Source organism: Antechinus flavipes, chromosome 2, assembly GCF_016432865.1.
Source record: "Antechinus flavipes isolate AdamAnt ecotype Samford, QLD, Australia chromosome 2, AdamAnt_v2, whole genome shotgun sequence".
NCBI classification, from domain to species: domain Eukaryota; kingdom Metazoa; phylum Chordata; class Mammalia; order Dasyuromorphia; family Dasyuridae; genus Antechinus; species Antechinus flavipes.
The window spans coordinates 10368412-10391223 of record NC_067399.1 but is presented as its reverse complement, the minus strand read 5'-3'; the positions used below and the strand labels follow the sequence as shown (position 1 = coordinate 10391223).

Sequence of the window (22812 nt, the reverse complement as noted above, 5' to 3'; positions counted from 1 at the left end):
ATATCTGTTAGTCCATCTGTCTGTCTCTGTCTCTCTTTCTTCATCTCTTAATAACTCCCCATGTAACCAAAGTGATTTATCTGAGAGGTCTGACCAAGTTATTCTCCTTCTTATGAAGATTACCTCAAGGGAAGAACGTAGGGTTCTCTATTTTGGATTTCAGGCCTTTTACAATCTGACTCCAGCCTGTTTCGGGTTGAGCTCATACCATTCCCTTGTATGCTCTACCTGCCGCCATATTGATCTCCATACAGTTTCCTATTGGAAACATAGTAGATACCTCCCATCCATACCTCCTACTGATAGTACAGATAGAACAAATGGTTCCTTCTCACCTTTCCCTCTTGGGAGTGGGGGAGTCCCCTGCTCCATTCAAGGCTCAGCTTTATACCTCCTCTCACCCAAGGGCTTCCTTGATTTTGGAATGACCAGTTTGCATCTAGAGATCTGTGTCTGCACATGCTGCTTCTCCCTCCCCCAAGGTAGGAAGAAAACAAACATTTTAAGCACCGACTATGCCCCAGGCATGTGTTAAATACTTTACAAATAGCATCTCTTCCAATCCTCCCAACAACTCTTGGAGGCAATGCTATTTTTACTTCCTTTTTATAAATGAAAAAAAATGGAGGCAAACAGAAATGAAGGGATTGGTCCAGCGTCACACAGCTAATAAATGTCTGAGGGTGGATTTGAATTCAGAACTTCTTGACTCCAGACTCAGGGCTCTCTATCCATTGTGTCCCTTATGGGCCTCTACAAGGAGAATACAAATAGTGCCTCTCTTCCTCTCACCTTTGTCTTCTCAGCAGCCCATCTCATGGGTGTAGTGAATATTTGATGATTAAACTATATTTCTGGCTGTGAGACCATGACTCAGTGGCTACACCTCTCTGATGCTGCTCCCTAATCTGCAAAACTGGGGTACTAATACCTGTGCTAACTGGCTCAAAGGGTTCTCTTGAGGGTCAAAGGAGACCAAGTGCTTTGCAAATCTTGAAAAAGTGCCTTATTGACTAAAGGTTGCCTAGTTTGCATAATCTGAAGTTCTTGGAACTCTAGGGACATCCATTTGAATAATAAAAAATAACTAGCATTTAGCGAGCCCTTAGTAAAGCCTGGGCAACAGTCACAACAGTTCTGCAGACCGTCCTCACCCTCCCCTTCACTCCTTCTCAGCTGCTTTCGTGGAAAAGTCAGTACAAGAGGTCAGGGACCTGTAGTTCTTTCCATCAGGATGATAAGGAAAAGCTTCTTTCCTCTGCAGCACTGTGGGCTTTCTCGCCCCTTCTAGGAAATCAAGAACAGCAGTGTTTTAGCCAAGTCCCAAGAGGCTTTCGTCATCAGCCTGTGTTTGTGCAGTCTCCCACTAGAGTTTTGTACAGGACCCGTCCCCTTTCTCCCAGGCTGTTGCTGTTTTTGAGCTGGGTTAGTTGTTGCCCTTCACTCTCCAGGAGGACCAACGTGACATCACTATGTTGGAGTCGAGTTACCGTGTGTCCGACTGTGGCTGATCAGACCAACTCGGCCACAGTTCGGACACGAATAGTTCACGTGAACAGTCAGGGTGGCTTCTCTCACTTTGCACATCTCCCGTTTCTTCTAAGCTAATTCAATTCTGCTTTGCCCCTAGAGCACGGCACCTTCTCTGAGGAGGGCACGCCATGCTGGGCAGCCTGTGCCAGGGACTCCCATGGCAAACAATCAGTTCTAAAGTTCTTAAAAGAGACCTTGGGAGTGTCCTTGAATTGCTTTTTCTGACCACCTTGTGAGCGCTTGCTCTGTGTGAGCTTTCTATAAAATAGCCTTTTAGGCAAGAGTATGTTTGGCACTCAAATGATGTGGCCAGCCCCATGGAAGTGTGCTCTCTGTAGGAGACTTGGAATGCTGGGAAATTAATTTGAGAAAGGAGCTCAGTGTCTGGTATCTTTTCCTGCAGGTGATCCTCAGAATCTTTCTAAGAGAATTCAAATGGAAGTGATTCGGTTTCCTAGTAGATTGTCCAGGTTTCATAAACATACCACAATAAAGTCAGCACAAAGACTCTGTGACCTTCAGTTTGTTGGTCAGTCTAATACCTTTCCTCTCCCCACTTTCCTTCAGAGCCCCCCAATCACTGTGTGTCAATCTCATTATACATCCTTGGAAAGTATCCTGCCAAGATAAGAGAACTTGCCCACAACATTCAAAACTTTATTATTTGCTGTAACTGATGGTTCCACATCTGGATGGCTGATGGAGGACCTGTGTTTTCTTGGTACCAATCATTAGATTAAAGTTAGCACAAGCAGCAGAAGATCAGTCTATACTTTGCAACATCCCAGCTTTGGAAGCTGCACCAAGTGCAAATCACCTGCAAACAAAAAATCATGTAACAACACACAAAAAATCATGCATCAGCATACAAAAAATTATGCACCAGCACTCGCTCTTTAGCCTTGGTTTGAAGTCTTTTCAAGCTGAATTTACCATCAGTGTGGTAGCTGACTTTTATGCCGGGTTCATCTTCATTGAAGGTGTTTGACGATGTGGCTGAAAACATCACACTAAAAAGCATGGGAGCAAGCACATAGATTTGTTTCATTCCAGTGGTTACTGGAAAATGTGACAACATTGCCCATTGTCCAGAACCCGGGCAAGCACGCCATCATGAATTCACGTTCAAGACCAATGAGCTTCTCTGGGCAACCAAATTTTGACATCATTTTCCACAAGCCCTCATGACTGAAAGTATCAAAGGCTTTGGTCGGACCTCTTGCATTTCTCCTGGAGGTGTTAGGCAACAAACACCATAATGATCATTCCTTGGTCCTTTCTGAAATGACTTTGGCTCTCAGGTAGACAACCATCTTCTAGGTGAAGAATCAGTCTATTAAGGAAGACTAAGAGAGGACCCTTTCTCCCCACCACCTATGATTGTTAGAGCACAGCCTATTTCCTTTTGATTTATAGAGATGGGTAGTGAAAGAACTCTTGATCTCCTGGGATAACCTCCTCTTGCTATATAACCTAGAAAAGTTCAGTCAGTTTTTGAATGAGCAGTGAACAGCTCCCCCCACCCTACTTTATAAATCTCAGCTGGAAGTGCTTTGCCACAAGAAAAAAGCCTAATGATATTTAAAACCTCTTCATCATTTATTAATTTATCTAGAGAGATATTGACTTCAACCCGAGGTAAATGATTAATGGCTTCAGCATTGATTGATGATAGTCTGTTGAGAACCCTATGGAAGTATTCAGCCCATTTTTTTCAGGATCATGTCTTTATCACTAATCAATGTGGTTCTATTTTCACTGAGTAGTTGAGATGTACCATTGGCCCATAAATAGCCTTTGGGGAATCATAAAAGCACCTTGGATTGTTCCTATTGGCATAAAACTGATTTTCAACTGCTGATAAAATTACCAAGCCAAGAATCCTGCATTTCTCTAAGTTTTGCTTATACTTTACTTTTGATGGAGTTAAATGCTGCATTTTTAGAGATGAAAGAACTATCCTGTTGGTAATCTCTGTGGAGTTCTCATTTTTCATTTATCAGTTGAATTTCCCATCATTTTCATCAAACCAGTTTGTGAATGTCAGTACCGACCACCATATTTCTAAAAGTCATCCACTTCTTTTCGACAAGGATGTGTCAGTTCGGTCTCCCAAGTTAGTAAATAACTGTTCTCAGAGAAGCACTCTGATCTGTTGACATTAATTCTTCTGGTAGACATTTTGCCTAAGGGCTACTGCTGTTGTTGAATATTAATATTTAGCTTGGAGAGGATAAGTCCATAATCAGTCCAGCATTCTGCGTCACACATTGTCTTTATCACTCTTACATCCTGGCTATCTTTTTTTTTTTTTTTTTTTTTAACAACCACAAAGTCTATTTAACGCCAATGTTTGCTTCGAGGATGCATCCATGAAGTTTTATTGCATTTAGGCAAGTGTTGGTAATGAGAAGATCATGAGATACACAAGTCTTCTGTTGCTATTTCTGACTTCATCCTCCCCAGGACTCCCTGCCATGTCTGGTAGTCTGTACCTACTCTAAAATTAAAATCATCTAGAGTGATAAACTTGCCCTCTTTTGGCACATTGATGATGACACTATCTAAGTCTTCATAAAATTTTTCTTTGACCTCACTAGGATTTGTCATGGTGGGAGCAGAGTAATTGATGATGATGGGATGCTGTCTTCCTGCAAAAGGCAGTTGCATAGTTGTGAGCCAGAAAGTTTGTCCAGTTCTGCATTCCCTGAAGCTGGCCTTCATTTGCCAGTCTTGTGTCACTCAGGACTGCTATTTGGATGAGATACCTGCCGAGTTCTCTCACAACAAGAGACATTTATCTTTCAGCTCTGCTGGATTTTGTGTTTATGAGCATGAGCACATTCCATGTACCATTGGTGAGTGGAATTCACTTTGCAGAAGTTTTTGTTCATTTTTTTCAGTGCTTTGACCATAGTGGGGGATTCCCGCCTACTGTGATAATCAGACCAGAACTGGGTAAACAGACAATTTTTAGGGGGTCTTTTCTAGCCCCTTCCTCACATCTGGAGGTGAGCAGTGTGATCCTTGAAAGATTGCTCCGATGCCCGGTGGCTTCTGAATCCCACTGCTCTCTCCAGTGAGAAGACAACCCTATAGCCTGGGTTGCCTGTGTGCAGGGAGGTGAGGACAGCTCCCGGTGTATCAGTGTGAGCTGCTTCAGCACTTGCCCATCACCTCAGGGCTTGGAGGGAGATAGAAATGGTGATGTCTTTTGATTCAAGCATGAATTGGATTTAAGTGAGGCAGAGTTGAACTAAGCTGTTGGTCTCACTCTCTTCAATGGCAGATGACTGGGGAGGGCTGGAGATGCGGTGGATGACCTTGGTGTGCCATGTCTACCCAAGCTCTAAGGGCTCCACGGAGCCTGCCTCAGTTGCCTTCATGACCCTTGGAACACATTCTTCTCAGGTGCCCATTCCACCAGGGGAAGTCTCATTTGCTTGGGCTAGACACCCTCCAACACACTCTCTACCACGCCCTTCGACACACCCTCTGACACACCCTCCGACATGCTTTCAAACATGCCCTCCAACAATGGTTTAACCATCCACTGAGTTAGTTTCCCAGGGGTGACTGCTGCACGTGCTCCAGCTTCTTGGAACCACAGGTGATGGTTGGAAATTAGGAAGACACTAAAGGTGAATGAACAGCCCTGAAAAAGGCCCCCTCGAGCCCTCCCATCAGAGGTACTAGTCTTTCCCTATCACACTGTACAGCGTTTTGAACTGAATAGCCCAAGATGAATCCCTTGATCTCAAACAAAGACATATAAATGCTCTATCAGCAGAATAATTTTTTTTAAAAATCAGCAGATTTTTGCTTAGAAAAGGTCCTAGAATTAAAGAGATCTTATGAAGGTCAGATTTTAGGGAGAAACTGAAACAAGCCAAGAAGATCAGAAATCTGACTGAACCCAAATTTGGCAGCAGAAGTCCCTAGGTAGATGACCCTGAATATGATTAATGTAACAAAAGCGGCTTAGATATGAGATGTTTAGGATAGATCAGGACGCTTCTGAAGAAGTCTGACCAGAGCAGATGATTTCAGGGCTGTCCCTTCCTTTGCTTTGGAAGAAACGTTCTGGAAGGAATTCTTTTTGCTATTCCTCCTAAGGTCACAGGCTTATTCTAGCTGTCTTTCTTACCATTTACTCATAGCAAGTTTGCAGCATATTAAAAATCCCAAATCCTCCTCAGACCAATGTCATCTGTCTTTGCCTCCAGCATAAATAAACTTGTGCTACTTATCATTATGCACATCATCATCATCATCATCATTGTTATTATTATGCATTTGTAGCAAATCTATTTCCTTCCTATAACATTTCATCTTATTGAATATCGTCTGTCAAGTTCTTTCGGAGCCCGACTATCACCCAGCATGCTTTAGTTGTTCCCCGTGGCAGGGGATCATCCGCTGAGCCTTTATCCAAGTCACAGCTGATACTGTTAACCAGCTCAGGCCCCGGGAATACATCCTGGGCTATTCCCTTTAAAGCATCCTTCCAAGATGACCTTGGACAGCTCACTCAAACTCTTAGGATCCTGAACGTATCATCTTCCAGCCCTTCTTGTTCCTTCGATGTCACCAGGAATAACTTGACGAGGACTCGTAAAAATTCCGATTGAATCACGTTTTCAGTATTCTTCTGATCTAGGAGCTTCATGTCATTGCCAAGTCAATATGTCAACAAGCATTTATTATGCACTTACTCTGTACCAGGCACTCTGCTAAGTGGGTGCTGAGGATATAGAGAAAGGCAAGCCAGTTTGGACCCTCAAAGGGCTTACGCTCCAAAGCTGGGCGTCAAGGTGAAAATGATGATGCTTGAGCACCCCTCATCCCTCCATATAATTAATATATATATATATATAATACACACACACATATACATACATACATATATATATATAAATACATATACACATTATATATGATTATATATTATACACATTTTATATACATAAAATGTGTGCATATATTTGTATGTATGTAGATATTCACGCAAATACACATGTACATTTGCATGGACGCTTAGGCAACTAATACTTATTAAGCATCTGGATACACACATAGGTGCCCCATACGTGTACAGGGTAGTATATGTATGCATACACATACATGTCTATATGGACTGTGTAAATGAGTGGTGATCTTGGAGGGAAAGGCTTCTAGCCCAAGTCGGGTTTGGACTGAGTCCTGAGGGAAATCATTGAAGATGAGGAGGAGAGGAGTGAGAGCGTTCCAGGTATGGGGCAGACAGGAGGAAGGCATCATGGGTAAGGAGTTTTCAGGATGGAGGTGTCCCTGGAATGGAGTGGATTTGGGGGAGGGGTTTCAGGTATAAGAAAACTGGAAAGGAGAAGGGGCCAGGTGGGGAAGGGCTTTCAACAGGAAGCAGAGCATGTTGGTCTTGGAGGCAAAAAGGAGCCACTGGAGGTAATTGGGTAGGATGAGAGGAAGGGTTACATTGTCACATTAGCTTAGAAAAATCACCTTTTAGTGACTGGCTGGAGGCTGGATTGGTGAGGGAAGAGACTGAAGCAGGCAGACTGCCCCTCTCCCCCCCCCAGAAGTTACTGCAATAGTCCAGACTCCAGGTGATGAGGTCTGCACCAAAGGGATGGAGCTCAGAGGAGAGACGACCGGCCTTATTGGTGGGTTGGAGATGGAGGGTGGAGTGAGGATCTGAGCGCGATCTGAGCTTTTGAGCCATAAAAATAAAGACCAATTACCCGGCATTAATTTGGTATGATCTATTATCATTTCTTTTGTCGATCCTAACTGCCCTTTTCATCATAAATTTCAGAATTTTTCCCAGAAATCAAAGACAAGCTTACTCACTCATAGTTTGCAAAACCCATTCTTTTACTATTGTTTAAAAAAATCCAGCAATAGCCTGGCTGAAGGGCTAGAGTTCTGGGCTTGGATTCATTTCCTGCTTCTCACATTTAATAGCAGAATGATTATGGGCAATATTTGGTATCCATTTTCTCCTCTGTAAAATGGGCACGGTAACCAGGGCCTGCCCCACTGGGTTGTGGGAAGCTCTGCTAATATCCTGCAGGAAAGGGCTTTGCAAAGCTCCGTGGCTCTAGACCAGCCAGTCCTCCTGGTCACTGTTGCTGTTGTCCAATATGGCGGTTCTATGCTTTCTCCAGTCAAAGACCCGTCCATTCGGTCTTTCAGTGCGTTTGGAGCAAATAACTCGAGCTCATTAAAGGCATGGAGGTTCTGATTACCATCCCACTTATCTGGGACACTGAGGGCCAGTTAGCCACTTGTGGTCTGTTCCTTCCTGGGTACAGATCATCCTCCTTGGGAGAGAAAACAGAAGTCTTCTGCTAGTCGTCCTTGACCACTGAAGGCAGCCGGGTGGTATAGTGAGAGAATTCTAGACTCAGAATCCTGCCCCAGACATTTACTGTCTATGTGGCGCTGGCCAAGTCATATAACTAACTTCTCTAGGTCTCAGTTTCCTAATCTGTGAAACGGGGAAAGGGATGGATTTGGTAGCTTTGATCCTGTTGATTGTCCATCATTGCCTCTGTTTTGGAATGGATGGCGGCCTCTGGGTTGGTTCCAGAATCGAACAGGGAAAAGAGAACGATGAGGGCCGTATTTCTAATTTTGTTGCCCACGCAAGCGTTCTGAGCCTTTTCTGCCCCTGGAGTTGGTCCATATTTTGAACATCCCCGGGTATTGTTGTGAGTCCTGGAATCCCGTGTCCTTTGAAAAATCGGGCCTGGAGGGCGAGTAGGGGGCAATGCTCCACCTGTGGTGACTTATGTGTGAGAAGGGTCCCCCACGGACCGTCCACAGCCTGGATGAACCAGAGAGGGGAGTCACGAAGCAAAAATGAGGGATGGCAGGCGGACGTTCCCAGGGGATCACCAATGCCTCCAACACTATAAGTCTCTCAGTTATAAGAAAGAAAAATTGGCCAAGCATCTCATGGGAGCAGGAGGTGTCCCTGCCATTGTGGTGGAAGGATGAGGAAAGTTAGCCTTATCATGTTTGATACCCCCTGGGATAAGTGCTTTTATTTTCCCATTTTACACATGGGGAAACTGAGCCCCGAACAATGAACCACAAAGCCTCAGAGGTGATGTTTAAAGCTCTGATTTCAGTGCTTTCCTCACCATCCCTTTTCCTTGACCGCATCTCATCCTTTCCACCTTTGCCGAGTAGTCCTGGGACTTCCACACATCCTTCTCTCCATCCCACCCTCCACTGTCCCCAGCCTAGTGCTGCTGACCACGGCCAAATATAATCTGTGAATGGGGTTTTTTCTGAGCTGAGTCTCTGGCAGTTTTGCCTTCTCACAGAGCAGGAAGGTGTTTAGCAGGCAAAGTTCCCGACTTACCTCTCACAGCGCCGACCCGGTTTTACAACTGCTGGTTTTTTTAATGACTGATCGATGTTCTCTGTGAAATCATCCCTTCTGGAAGATGAGTCAGGCAGTGAGTGATGAGAAAATGACCTCACCATGTTCTGCATTCCTCGCAAGGGTAGGGTCAGCAGAAACATAAGATGCACGAGGAGAGTTACCGTGTAAATACTGGGAGGGGGGACCCCCAAAGGCCTTCATAGAATCACAGGGTTAATAGCTCAGAAGTAGCTATTCAATTCCGTGATCCCCATTGTACAGATGAGGAAAACTGAGGGCAAAATTTACCCATAGTCACAGAAACAAGATTTGAATGGAGTTCCCATGACTCTCAATTTGGTGGACGAGGTCAGCAATCTTTCCACAACATCAAATGACCTCCCTTACCAGCTTAAAATGGACTCTCATGACTTAAAACACAAAATTGGGTCCAGTTTATTGTTAATGTGGTTCTGTGTGTGTGTGGAAGAAAAGGTTGTTTTTGGTGTTAGAGGATCTGGATTCAAAGCTGCCTTTGTCAAGACTTTGAGCAAGCCCCTTTGGCTCTAGGGGCCTCAGTTTTCCTACCTGTAAAAAGAACAGGTGGGACTTAATGACTCCTAAGGTACCTTCCAGATTTAAATCTACCATCTCTGACCTATTGCCTCTAAGAAAGTTTCCGGCTGTCAGTCTGTGGGGCTGTGATCTGATGCCCCGAAGAATTGGTGATTTCATTGATGTTGGGTTCCTTCCCCACAGCTGACTCATAACCCATCTGTGGCTGCTTGTGCCGCCCTGCTCTTGTCCACAAGTGAATGAATGAATAGGTGTTTTTAAGTATTTACTATACTGCTCTTGTTCACATGTGAATGAATGAATGAATGAATGAAAAGGTGTTAAGTGTTTACTATACTGCTCTTGTCCACATGTGAATGAATGAATGAATGAATGAAAGTGTTTTTAAGTATATATACTGCCCTGCTCTTGTCCACATATGAATGAATGAATGAAAAAGTGTTTTTAAATATTTACTACACTGCTCTTGTCCACATGTGAATGAATGAATGAAAGTGTTTTTAAGTATTTACTATACTGTGCTTGTCCACATATGAATAAATGAATGAAAGTGTTTTTAAGTATATATACTGCCCTGCTCTTGTCCACATATGAATGAATGAATGAAAAAGTGTTTTTAAATATTTACTACACTGCTCTTGTCCACATGTGAATGAATGAATGAAAGTGTTTTTAAGTATTTACTATACTGTGCTTGTCCACATATGAATAAATGAATGAAAGTGTTTTTAAGTATATATACTGCCCTGCTCTTGTCCACATATGAATGAATGAATGAAAAAGTGTTTTTAAATATTTACTACACTGCTCTTGTCCACATGTGAATGAATGAATGAAAGTGTTTTTAAGTATTTACTATACTGTGCTTGTCCACATATGAATAAATGAATGAAAGTGTTTTTAAGTATATATACTGCCCTGCTCTTGTCCACATGTGAATGAATGAATGAAAAAGTGCTTTTAAGTATTATTATACTGCTCTTGTCCACATATGAATGAATGAAAAAGCAGTTTTAAGTGTTTATTCTGGGCCATGGACTCGGTTAGGTGCTGAGGATAGAAATATAAAATCATGACTCCTCTGCCCTCAAAAAGCCTATCTCCCAATGGAGCGAGTGTGGCCGGATGGGTCAAGCAGCAAAATGGAATTTATTTGGAAAGGGGCTGATGTGAGGCAGGTATGTGAGCAGTGTCCAGGTGTTTGACGGGGGAGAAGTTACCTGAGTGAGCCAGGTGAGGCACTCACCAATCAGAAGGAGGTAATCCTGGGGGCCGGGTCGGGCCTTCTGTGTCTGAAAGTATGAACACGTCCTCTGTATGTTCTCCGGTCCTGGACGTAAGGGGGCTGCTGAAAGGGAAAGGAAAGGAATAAGCATTTATTAAGAACCTACTGTATGCCAGGCATTGCGCTAAGAACAGTACAGATCTGATTTCATTTGATCCCTTTAACAGTAGGAGCTGTTATTCTGATTTTACAGCTGAGGAACCCGAGGCAGGCAGAGGTTAAGTTTAACAGCTGCTAAGTAGTGAGTGATAAAAAGATGAATTCAGGCAAATTTCCCTTCTTCCCTTTCTCCTGCCAGTGGAGGTGCAGGGTACCCACCCACGCTCACCGTTTCTCCCTGCCCTATGACGTGAGTAGTTATTTTGGGGCATTTCACGTCCCCCCAGAATTCCTCACTTGTTCATCCCTGTTTAACGCTTCCCTCTCACTGTCTGGACATCGATTTTCCCGTCTTGCTTGGGCTTCACGACAATCCTGCCGGGAAGGAAAGGAAAAGATTCTCATCCTCATCTTACTGATGAAAAGACATGATCGGAATGGGAAGGAGTCTGCTGGAAGTTATTGGTAATGGAGTCTGGATTAGAACCCAGAGTCTGTGGATCAGCTGCTGCAGGAGTTTTAGTCCGATGACCTGGGAGTGAATCCCACTCTCCCACTGTAGTAGATGTGTGACATTGGGCAAGTCATTTCCCCTCACTGGGTCACGGGTTCTTTCTCTATAAAATGAGAAGCTAGGAGATTAGACAGGAGCCCCCTCCAGCTATAAATCTATGGTCCATCCATCCATCAATTGGCCACAAGTCTCTGTGCGGTGCCCACTGTATGCCAGGTGGGTGCTGGGCAGGCTGGCACAGCGCGGGCATCTCCCTCGTTGGTGGTGGCGTGGATGGCTCCGTCCCCTTCTTCCTTCTCTTTTGTGGCTGGGGCCCGGCTCTTTGTCCCTCAAGCTGGGTCTCCCCTCATTAACTCCCATTAAGTCCAGTCATGATGACGGTAGTTTCAGGGTCACGTGTCTGTCGAGGGCTGGGCCGGGACAGGGAAGTGAATGAGGCAGAGGAGAGACTCTCCACCTGAGGTTTATAATTACAAGGAAGTGCTTGAGGAAGGAGCTGGCGGGACTGGATCCGAAACATGTTTAAGCATTTATTCATTCATTTATTCTCATCCTCATCGGAACATCTTTATCCGGCCCCTACCCCTCACTGCTTGCTAGCTGGAGCACCCTGGCCAGGTCACGATCCCCGCCTGCCTCAATTTCCTCAGTGGAAAATCAGGATAATAATAGCACTCACGCCCCAGGATTGTTATAAAAATCAAATGAGATCACATTTGTATGTTCTTGGCTCACGCCCCAGGATTGTTATAAAAATCAAATGAGATCACATTTGTATGTTCTTTGCTCAGTGCCTGCACATAGTAGGTGCTTAGTTCTAAAGGGGACCCAAAACATAATAATAACAACAACAAAGATCTGGCATTTCTGTAGGGCTTTAAAGTTTACGTCACCTACGTTAGCTCATCTGACCTTCACAACAACCCTATGAAGTCAGAACTTTGGGCATTGTTGTACCCATTTTATAGAAGAGGAAACAGGTTCACAAGGACCAATAAAAACAATGACACTGACGCTAGAGCACACGTGCCGAGAGCATTAAGGTTCGGAGCCTGCTTTAGATCGTATTGTCTCCTCTGGTCCTCATGATTATTCTGGGAGCTACGTGCCATTATGTTCTCCATTTTATAGATGAGGAAACTGAGACCCAGAGGGGATGAATCAACAGGAATTGGAGCTGGAAGGAACTTTTGATAGCTCCCTTCATCTACCAGTTTGGGAACCCTGACCTTCCAGTGGATAATCTGGCCTGACCTGCTCTTGTGGAACCCATGTAGGTTCCTGATGACCCCTTCTTTGTCTTTAAAGGGCACATGCTGCCCTTTAAATAGCCCTTTCTGACATTTTCTAAGGGAGTCCCAAGATGCTCGAAACTCTCCTTTGAATAATTATCCCCCCGGCTACGTGCCCCGGTGGCCGTTGGGTACCCAGTGGCCAGGCGCGACACGGGGCAGCCCGACTTGGAGCTTCTTGGTGGGTCCTGCATCATTCCATGGCTCTTAAGAAAAGAGGGTCCGGAAGAACCTGGTGAAGTCATAGAAAAGAGAATGTCAGAGCTCCAAGGAATCTCAGAGCATTAGCATCAGCTCTAAGGGACCTCGGAGGGGACTGAGTTCAACCCTCTCGTTTTATGAATAAGGGGACTGAGACACAGAGAGATGTGACTTTGCCACGATCTTTCGGTAAGTCGGTGGCGGAGCTGGGTCTCAGTCCCGGGTCTCCTTTCCCTCGACTCTTACAGCCCCGATGGCCTAAGATGCCCTGGGAAGGCCCAAGATACCCTGAGATGGCCCAAGATGCCCTGGGAAGGCCCAGGATACCCTGAGGTGGCCCAAGATGCCCCGAGCCTCTCATTGCCACAGATGCGTCTTGTCTCCCCACTAGAGCGTGCGGTCCCTCAGGGCAGGGCGGTCCTAGAGCTTTTCTGTTCTCTCCCACAATGCTCGTCACTGTGATTGGCACGTAAATGCCAGAAATAAAGGGGCTACTTCATTTCCCATCGGAAATACCCTCCAGTCACAGGCAGGAGCCCTGCTGGGAGCTGTTGCCCGAGATAGACTGGGTCACCCAAGCATCCTGTCCTGTATGTAGACTAATTGGGACTTTCGCTCGAATTACCCCCTAGTTTTAGAGATGAGAAAACCGAGGTTCCCCCAGATCACAGAATATCCAATCCCTTTCCTCCTCCACTCTGTCATTCACCCCTGCTGACCCTAGAGTGGAGCCCAAGAGATCTTCCTCAAGCCCAGACCTCGCCATTCTGGGTCTCCCTCTTACCTGCAGGATCAGGAAGCCCTTCCCAAGAGGCCCCTTCCTACCTTTCCACTCTTTTCCAGCTTGCACTTCCCGTCACCTCCCCTCTCTCTGGCCCAGAAGCATCGACCTTCCTCCTGTTGCTCCCACCAGAACCCTCCAGCACCAGACTTCTATTTTTCAGGGTCCTCTGGCCCGGAATGCTTTTCCTTCTCATCTCCACTTGTTCCCTTCCAAGCTCAGTTCCAATGGTGCTTTCCGTAAGAAGCCTTTCCATGCCAGTCCCCACCCCAAGCGCGAGCCTCGGAGATCTCCGGTTCTTCCTGTATGGGAAGCACTAAGGATTATTTCTGTAATTAGTTAGTTGCATGTCGTCTTCTCTATTAAATGGGAATCCCTTTAGGGCAGGGACTACTATTTTTTAAAATCTTTGTAGGCCCCAGCTCACTTAATAAAGTGCTTGTTGCCCAGTGGAGCTGGAAGGCACCTAGAATCTCAACTTCCGTCCCAAACAAGTGGCCTTCATCCTTCGCTTGGAGATTTTATTTTATTTTTTTAATTTTATAATAACTTTTTATTGACAGAACCATGCCAAGGTAATTTTTTTACAACATTATCCCTTCTGTTCTGACTTTTCACCTCCCTCTCTCCACCCCCTCCCCCAGATAGCAAGCAGTCCTTTACATGTTAAATAGGTTACAGTAGATTCTAGATACAATATATGTTTGCAGAACCGAACAGTTCTCTTGTTGCACAGGGAGAATTGGATTCAGAAGGTAGAAATAACCCGGCAAGAAAAACAAAAATGCAAGCAGTTTATATTCATTTCCCAGTGTTCTTTCTTTGGGTGTAGCTACTTCTGTCCGTCATTTATCAATTGAAACTGAGTTAGGTCTCTTTGTCAAAGAAATCCACTTCCATCCATTTTCATACAGCATCGTTGTTGAGGTATATAATGATCTCCTGCTTCTGCTCATTTCACTCAGTGTCAGTTCATGTAAGTCTCTGCTTGGAGACTTTAAATGAAGGGGAATTCCCTGCCTCTTGCAGCAACCCGTTCTACTTCCTGAAAGATCTCCTTGGGAGGAAGTTGTTACTGATATCCTGCCCAAATGGCGGCTTTGCAACATCCGTCAGTTTTTCCAGGGGCCAAGTAGAGCAGGTCCCATCCTCCTTCCATGCGCTAGGCCTTAAAATACAGGAGGGCAGAGCTCCCCGGCCCTGCCATCTACCCCACATCTCTACCCTTACCTAAACGGTCCCTTTTTCTGTAACTAAGCCTCATGTGGCATGAAATTGAAGGCCTTTTTCTTTTTCTAGATAGTCTCTAGTTTCCTTATGTCTTTCCTAGGTAAGGCTCAGAACTGAACTCCAAATCTAGTCTGATCCTGGCAGAGAAAACCAGGATCATTCCTTTCCTTATCCTGGACACGAGGCCTTTCTTAAAGCAGTTTAACAAAAACATTATTATTTTTTTTTCTGCCATTTCACATGCTTGACTCATTAGACTTGAGGCCCACTAGGACCCTAGATATTTTTTGGATGAACTACTATCTCCTTGATATAAAGTTATGAAGAGATCAATCAATAAATAAGCTTAATAGCATTTTAAAAAAGTATCGAATCTTTGTCTAGTGCTATGTTAGGCTCTGGAGATATAAATACCATAGTAAAATAACCTCTGCTTTCCAGGAACTTTTGTTCTCCCGGGGAGATCTGATGCATCACAGATGAGTAAACATAGGATGTTTATAAAATAAATATACAGTGATTTGGAGATAGAATAGAAATAGAGGAAAACAGGAAAGGCTTCTTGAAGGAGGTAGCACTGGAACAGAGCCTTGAAGGAACCTAGAGGGCTCTGAGACCAAGAGATGAGGAGGGAACAAGCTTGTGCAAAAACCTGGAGGCAGGAGATGAATAAGAGTAAGTAGGCTGGAGTGAAATGTTCTCTTCTCTTAGATATAATGGTTCTCTGGGAGCAGGTTTCTTGGGGGGCTTCTGGAAGCAGCTTTCCTCTCAGTTCAGAGTAATAATCACCTCAAATGCAGGCAGGAGTTAAAATCCAGTCCTTTATTGTCCCCTTCAAAATAGCCCGGTTAGCTTTCTTAGAGGCCTATCTCTCTCCTCGGTTCCAAGAGCTCTTGTTGCTAGTTCTTTTGCCTCTTCCAGCTTCAGCCTCTCTTCTCCCGATCCTTCATTCTGTCCATCTGAATCCTGGCTTCTCAATTTCCTCAACTAACTCCTGGCTGAGGCTCCTCCTTTTATATGCTCTTTTAGAGGTGTGAACTCAAAGGTTAACTCCGCCTCTGAGAGTGGGATTGTGGGAGCTGTGACTTGTGAATCTCCTGGACTTGTGAATCTTGTAGAACTCCAATGAGGGCTACATACACTAGTGAGCTAGAGAACTTGTTGAGTACCATGCTAAATTAGACAACCAACATCACTTTGTAAGAATCCTAACACTGGGGCATGGAGTATCTGAGGGGGAATAATGTACATTGGCTTGAAAACTGAGACCTGATAAGGAAGGTTTTAAATATGAATTGTAGGAGTTTGCATTTTGTCTAGAAGGCAATGGGGAGCCATTGAAACTTCTAGAGTAGAGAACATCTTAGAAATTGTCTAGTCCAGGTATTCTTAACCTAGGGTCTGTGATCTTGAATATATACACTACAATATATACATGCATACACAACACACACACATACATATATATATACACACATATATATATATATGTATATTATAATCTTAATCCTACCCTAAAATGAACCCTGTAAGTGTAGGACCTGGAGTAAGAAAGACCTGAGTTCGAAAGTGACCTCAGATATTTACTAGCTCTGGGATCATGAACACTAACCCTCTTTAACCATTAATCATAATATCTGCTTGCCTCAGTTTCCTCAACTGTAAAAAAGGAGCTAAAGAAGGAAATAATAAACCACTCCGTATCTCTGCCAAAAAAATTCTGAATAATTTTGAGAGACAGAGAGATAGAAAGAGGTATTTTCATGGAATTGACTTTCTTTATAATGATCTGTATTTTAAAGTTTTAAAAGTATTCTTCTGAGAAAAGACATGTAGGCTTCACCAGAAAGCCAAAGGGTCCCACGATCCAAAAAAGGATAAGAAACCCTAATCTGATTTAATATGCTTAGTTTACAGATGAGGAAACTGAAGCTTAGAATGTTGAAGTAACCCCCCCCCCCCAAATCGCACAGATAACAACAAAGAGAGATAAGATTTGAACTCAGTTCCTCTGAGGCCAATGGCCCTCTTCCTTCCAAAATTTCTGTCAAGTCCCTAAATTTATTTTTAATATATTTTAAAATGTAAATGAAATTTATTTAATATTTCCCCCCCAATTACTTCTAAAATTTTTTTTACATGTATTTTTAAAAATTTTTGAGTTCTAGGTTCTCTCCCTTATCCCCACCCACAATTAAGAAACCACATGTGAAGCTATGCAAACGTTTTCATAAAGTCATGTTGTGAAAGACAACTTAGATCTCCCATCATAATGAAAATTTAAAATCCTCAAATAAAATTAAGTTTTTTTTTTTTTTTAAAGAGATAGAGGAAGAGAAAATGCTTCAAACTGAATTCAGACACAATCATTTCCTTCTCTAGGTATGGATAGGATTTTTCATCAAAAGTCCTTCAGATGATTATACTACTGAAAATAGCAAAATCATCCCAGGATATTACTATTACTTTGTATACAGGAAATTTCACTTTGAGTTGATGGAGGACTTTCCAGGTTATTGTTGTTAATTTTTTTTTTTTTGGTTGTTGTTGTTTGTTTGTTTTTCTGAGAGCATCCTGCTCATCATTTCCCACAGAATAATAATATCCCATCACAAATACATGTGGTAGTTTACGGAGCCATTCCCCCAGTGATGGGAAGCCCCTAATTTTAGATGAAACTCAATAGGGATGTAACTTGCCCAAACTCTTTTAGCAAATTAGTGGGATTTGAGATCCCGGGAGTGTGGCTGAGACTTTTGAAATCAGTGTCCAAATTCTCATTTTCCTGACTTGTCCAAGGTCGCTCAGAGCCCCGAGGATCAAACATAGCTTCTCTGACAACAAAGCCTGTGCTCTTTGCCCCAGGGTAGGCTGCCTGTGGCGCTGTTTGGGCATGCGTTAGGACAAACATGTTTCCCAGCTGAGTGTTACAGCTGTGGGGGAAGTTTTGCCCTTGGGAGAGAAGCCCAGTCTCCCCAGGGCTGAGGAACACTGTGTTTACAGACTGGTTTTGGAGAAGGGGAAGCTGGGGATGAGAACAATGCCTGCTTTCTGGTCTCTGGGAGTGACCCACACAGCCGCCTCCTCCAGTGACCCTCTCCCCCAGAGGCTGGGCTAGAAATGTGAGGCTAGAACACAAGGTTCTCCCCTGCCCTGGAGTTGTTTAATGCCATCTTTATAAATGGAAACTGAGCAGCTGGACTAGCGGGAGCAAGGATGGGTATGGTTTCTATGATCTGGGCTGCCCTGGAGCTCACTGACAAATTGTCACCACCCTAATAAATATCACAATAAAATAATGTGACTTGTTTTCATTTCTGAGCCCACCAATCCCTGCTCAGAGCCCTGTCAGAGGGTCCAGGAGGCTCTAGGTGCCTTACCACAGCAAGAAGATTAGGGTGATGGGCAGTGAATGCATTGAGGTCAAGATTATTGTTAGTGTAAATCTAGAAAAGCAGTCTATCATGTGAATGAACAAATCAGAGAGTCTGGAGCTTGGAGAAACCTTAGAATAGGGGCACATGCTCTAATTTTTTAAACTAACTTTTGGTTTCCTTTGTAATTTTATGTGTTTTATTTTGCACATTTAAAAATTATTCTGATAGGATTTAGGACACACAAAAAAGGTTAGGAACCCTTGATATAGAACACAGAACACAAAATGTCAGAGTTGGGAGAGATTGGAGGATTTAGGCAGAGCAGCGAGGTAGTACAGTAGATAGAGCACCAGGTCTGGTGTCAGGAGGATCCGAGTTCAAAACTGACCTCAAACACTGACTAGCCATGTTAACCCCACTGGGCAAATCACTTCATCCTGTTTGCCTTAGTTTTCTCATATGTAAAATGAGTTGGTGAAGGAAATGTCGAAGTACTCTAGTATCTCTGCCAAGACAACCCCAAATGGGATCACAAAGAATTAGACAGAATTGAACAATGGTGAGGACATAAGAGTTGGGAGGGGCTCTAGAAGTCATCTCATATCTTTTTTTTTTTTTTTTGCATTTTAAAAGCTTTTTATTTTCAAAACATATGCATAGATAATTTTCAATATTCCCCTTTACAAAACTTCGTGTTCCGATTTTTTTTTTCTCCCTCCCTTCCCTTCACTCCCCTGTCTAGATGGCAAATAATCCAATATATGTTAAACATGTGCAATTCTTCATTATATATTTCCACAATGATCATGATGCACAAAAAATCAGATCAAAAAGGAAAAAAATCTCATATTAAAATTTTTTTCCAATTTTAAAAACATATTTAAAATTTTGAGTTCCACTTTCTATCTCTTCCTCCCTCCCTTCCCTCCTCCATGAGACAGTAAGTAATCAGATACAAGTTATACATGGGCAATTATTATGTTTTACATTGTAACTATAACGATAATAATGAGAAAAATTAGAGAAAGAACATGAAAAAATAGCATGCTTCATTCTGTATTTGATCCATATCAGTTCTTTCTCTGGAGATGGAGCGTATTCTTCATTTGCCCTTTGGGATTGTCTTGGACCACTGTATTGCTTAGAATAGCTGAGTCATTCCCAATTCTTCACTGAACAATATTGCTGTTACTATGTACAATGATCTCCTGCTTCTGCTCCCTTCACCCAGCATCAGTTCCTGTAAGTCTCTCAGATCTTTCTGAAATCATCCTGCTGGTCATTTCTTATAGCACAACAGTATTCCTTTACAATCACAAACCAGCTTGCTTAGTTATTCCCAAACTGATGGGCATCTCTCCTACATTTCCAATTCTTAGACACCACAAAAAGAGCTCCTGTAAATATGTTTGTATGAATAAATCCCCCCCCCCTTTTTTTTTTTTTTTTGGAATATAGACCTAGAATCATTCTTGCTGGATCAACCCCCTCTCTTTAATTAAACTGAGCTGGTTAAGTGATTTGCTTCAAGACACCTAAATAATGAATACCAGACTTTGAAGTAAAAACACTTTCACCCGGGGCTAAAGAAGTTGGGGGTGGAAGTGGAAGCAAGAGATTAACGAGCTATTAGGGAGAACAAACTGATTGTGATTTAGCTATACTGGCAGATGGGTTGGCCCATCCCACAGAATGCCTTCTGTATTCTCCAAGAGGTTAGCAGGAGGTGGAAAAGCTAATCCTGGGGAAGGGGTACAATGACAGAGCTGAGATAGCACACCAGAAGCCAGACAAAGGACTGGGGTGGTGCTGTGTGGGAGGGTCTGGTGGAGCCTGTGATCTCAGGACTATGATTTCAGGACCAGGTGGTCCTTAGTTTCTCCAGGAGAAACTAAGTCTCCCAAATAAAATCCCACCTGCCTCTCCCTAGCTGTAGTTTTGTAGCTAGCATCTGACTTCAGGGCTTCGGCCCCTCTGATGTCGTTTGTCACCATGTTTTCAGCATTTAAAATATCAATAGCACGAAGAACTATCTAGTCTTGGTTTGTTCTTGGTGTGAGGTCTAGAATGGCCATGTTACAGAGGTGGGAGCCTGGGGATTGATACGCAAGGAGATGTTTGCGTGTATTTGTACAGGGAGATCTCCCCCTGACAATGGGGGAGAAAGATTGCACAAAGGTGCTTCTGGGGTACTTTGTATTAAGGGGAAAACTGGACCAGTTTTCCCTGGACCACAGGTCTTAAATTAAAAAAAATTATTTATATCAGTATTTTTACCTTTTCCCCAATTATCTCTTCAAATAAAAATTTAAGAAGAAAAAGTTCTGCAGAAGTCAAGTCTTTAAGGCAACCATCATGTTGATATTTTATTGACTGTGTCTCCTAGTTACTTTGCTGAAATTCGAGTGAGAAAACCTGAATTCAAATCCTCCTTCAGACACCTATAAATGCGTGACTGAGCAAATCATGCAAACTGCCTGCAAATTTTCATGAAGTCGCTTCAATTCGAAATAAACATAGAAATCTTGAGGGATATGTCCAGCAGAGGAACCTCTAGGCTAAAGAGTTTAGACATATCAGGTACTTTCTTTGTATAATTCCAAATTGCTTCACAGCATGCTGGAACCAGTTCCACCAAAAATGTACTAGTTTGCCCGACTTGCCCTAATTCCCTCAACAACCTTCCTGGTGTAGTCTGACTTAAACTGATGTAGAGCTTGGATGAGGAAGTGAAATACAGGGAGGGGTCACGGCATGCTGGCCCAGATGGAACCATGCTCTTCCTCATATAATTTGAGTGATTTTGGTCCAGCCCTCTATAAAATTCTGGCTTGATTTCCAGCCTCTAAACCTATAGCACAAACTATTTTCCCTCTATAATCTGGTGGAGGAGGAGTACCATATTCTTATCCCCATTTTTCGGATGAGCAAATTAACGTCTTCTAGCAAGGCGAAGAGATTTCCCTATTTTTATAAAGCTGTTGTCAGAAATGGGATTGTCTCCCCGGATTTCTGAGATGGAGGGAAGTACTTTGTCCATAGCCCTGATTTGGGGCGTCTAAGGGGAAGCGTCTCCAGGGGGGGCTATTTGATCTTTGGAGCGAACCAGGACTGAACAATGGAACCCAACACTGAGGATGGGCCGTAAGAGAGCTCCTCCCTGCCCAGGGTGGGGTTTGCCCAGAGATAATTCCAAAGCAGGGTCCAAACGCCTCCAAAGACTTAGAAAGGAGCAGCCCACGTGTGGGAAAGAGGGACAGAGGGGGTTCAGCACCGCTGGGGGGATGGTGCCGGCCTCGGCTCCGGCCTGCCCCTTGCCACGTAGCAGCTGTGTGACGTGTGCTCAGACCTTCCTCATCTGAGAAACGAGTCTGTTGGAATAGCTGGCCCCTGAGGTCATCGCAGGTCTGACAGGCCGGGATTCCCTGAGTCTTGTATGTTTTCCATGAGTAACGTGCACAGGATCATAATTATCTCGCGGGCCTTCCAGCAAGCTCCTAGGAATGCCCATGGTTTCCCTTCGTGGGAAAATTGCATTTTTCTGGGGGTGAATCATATTAATCTTCGACTTTTTTTGAAAATTTTCTCTTTGGGGTTGCAATAGACTTGCTCTGTGTCTCTCTGTCCATTTTCTCCCCTCTTTCCCCCCACTTCTCTTCCCTCTCCCCTTTTTCTTTCTCTTTCCTTCTTACCCCTTTCTGCTGCTTCTCTGTCTTCTCCTTCTATTCCCTTTTTACTTCCCTCCTTTCCCCCATCCTCTCTTCCTCCTCTCCTTTTCTGTCCCTTGCTTCTCTCCCTTCCTCTTCCTTTTCCCCTCTCTCCTTTTTCTTTCCTTTTCTTTCTTACCTCTTATTGCTGCTTTTCTCTATTTTTCTAGTCCACTTTTACTCCTTTCCCTTCTCTGTTCCCTCTCTCCTTTTCTGTCCCTTCCTTCTCTATTTTCCTCTCCTTTTCTCTCCTCCTATTTTTTCTTACCTCTTCTTCCTGCTGCTTCTCTCTCCTATCCTCCTTCTCTTCCCCTTTACTCTCCTTTTGTCCTCTCTTCTCTTCCCCTCCTTCTTTTCTGTCCCTTCTCTCCTTTTCTCTCCCTTTTTTTCTCCCCTCCTCCAAGTTCAGAATAAAAATAGAAACCTAGGAAAAACAAATCCAGCTGAACAGGTCTTAGATGACCTCTGAGGTCCTTCCCAGCTCTAGATTATAATCCTAAAACTGGATGAATGAAAAACATACATTAATCACTTACTGTGTGCAAAACACCATGCTAAAAATGGAGAAGAAAAGTACAAAGGGGAACTATCTTTCTAATAGGAGAGTCCAGCCTTCCTTTATGAAAAGGGGCCACTATAATTTGGGGAAGAAACAATTCTTCAGCGAGGAAAGCTATTCCCCTCTGCCTTCCTTACCTCCCCCTTAAAATATATATATTTAACTTGATATTTTCTGTTTCTCATATAATATCACCTCATATTTCTCTCCCCCTCCCCATCCCCAAGAACCCTCCAGCATAACAAATAAGGAAGAAAAAGAAAAAGGTCGAGCCCACTGATTGAGA

At 43.6% G+C, this 22812-nt stretch overlaps 1 protein-coding gene and 1 long non-coding RNA gene across 3 annotated transcripts in view; one reads left to right on the top strand and one right to left on the bottom strand.

Moving 5' to 3' along the window:
* The window catches only part of LPIN1 (lipin 1), a 123786-nt gene that overhangs the window by 21699 nt on the left and 79275 nt on the right, over positions 1-22812 (top strand). The gene's annotated exons all lie outside the window — the stretch shown is intronic.
* LOC127547314 (uncharacterized) lies at positions 9363-11244 on the bottom strand. Its single transcript, XR_007950156.1, has 3 exons — positions 11163-11244; positions 10728-10829; positions 9363-9493 (listed from the first exon to the last, which is right to left on the bottom strand). It is a non-coding gene; the product is annotated as an uncharacterized LOC127547314 (long non-coding RNA).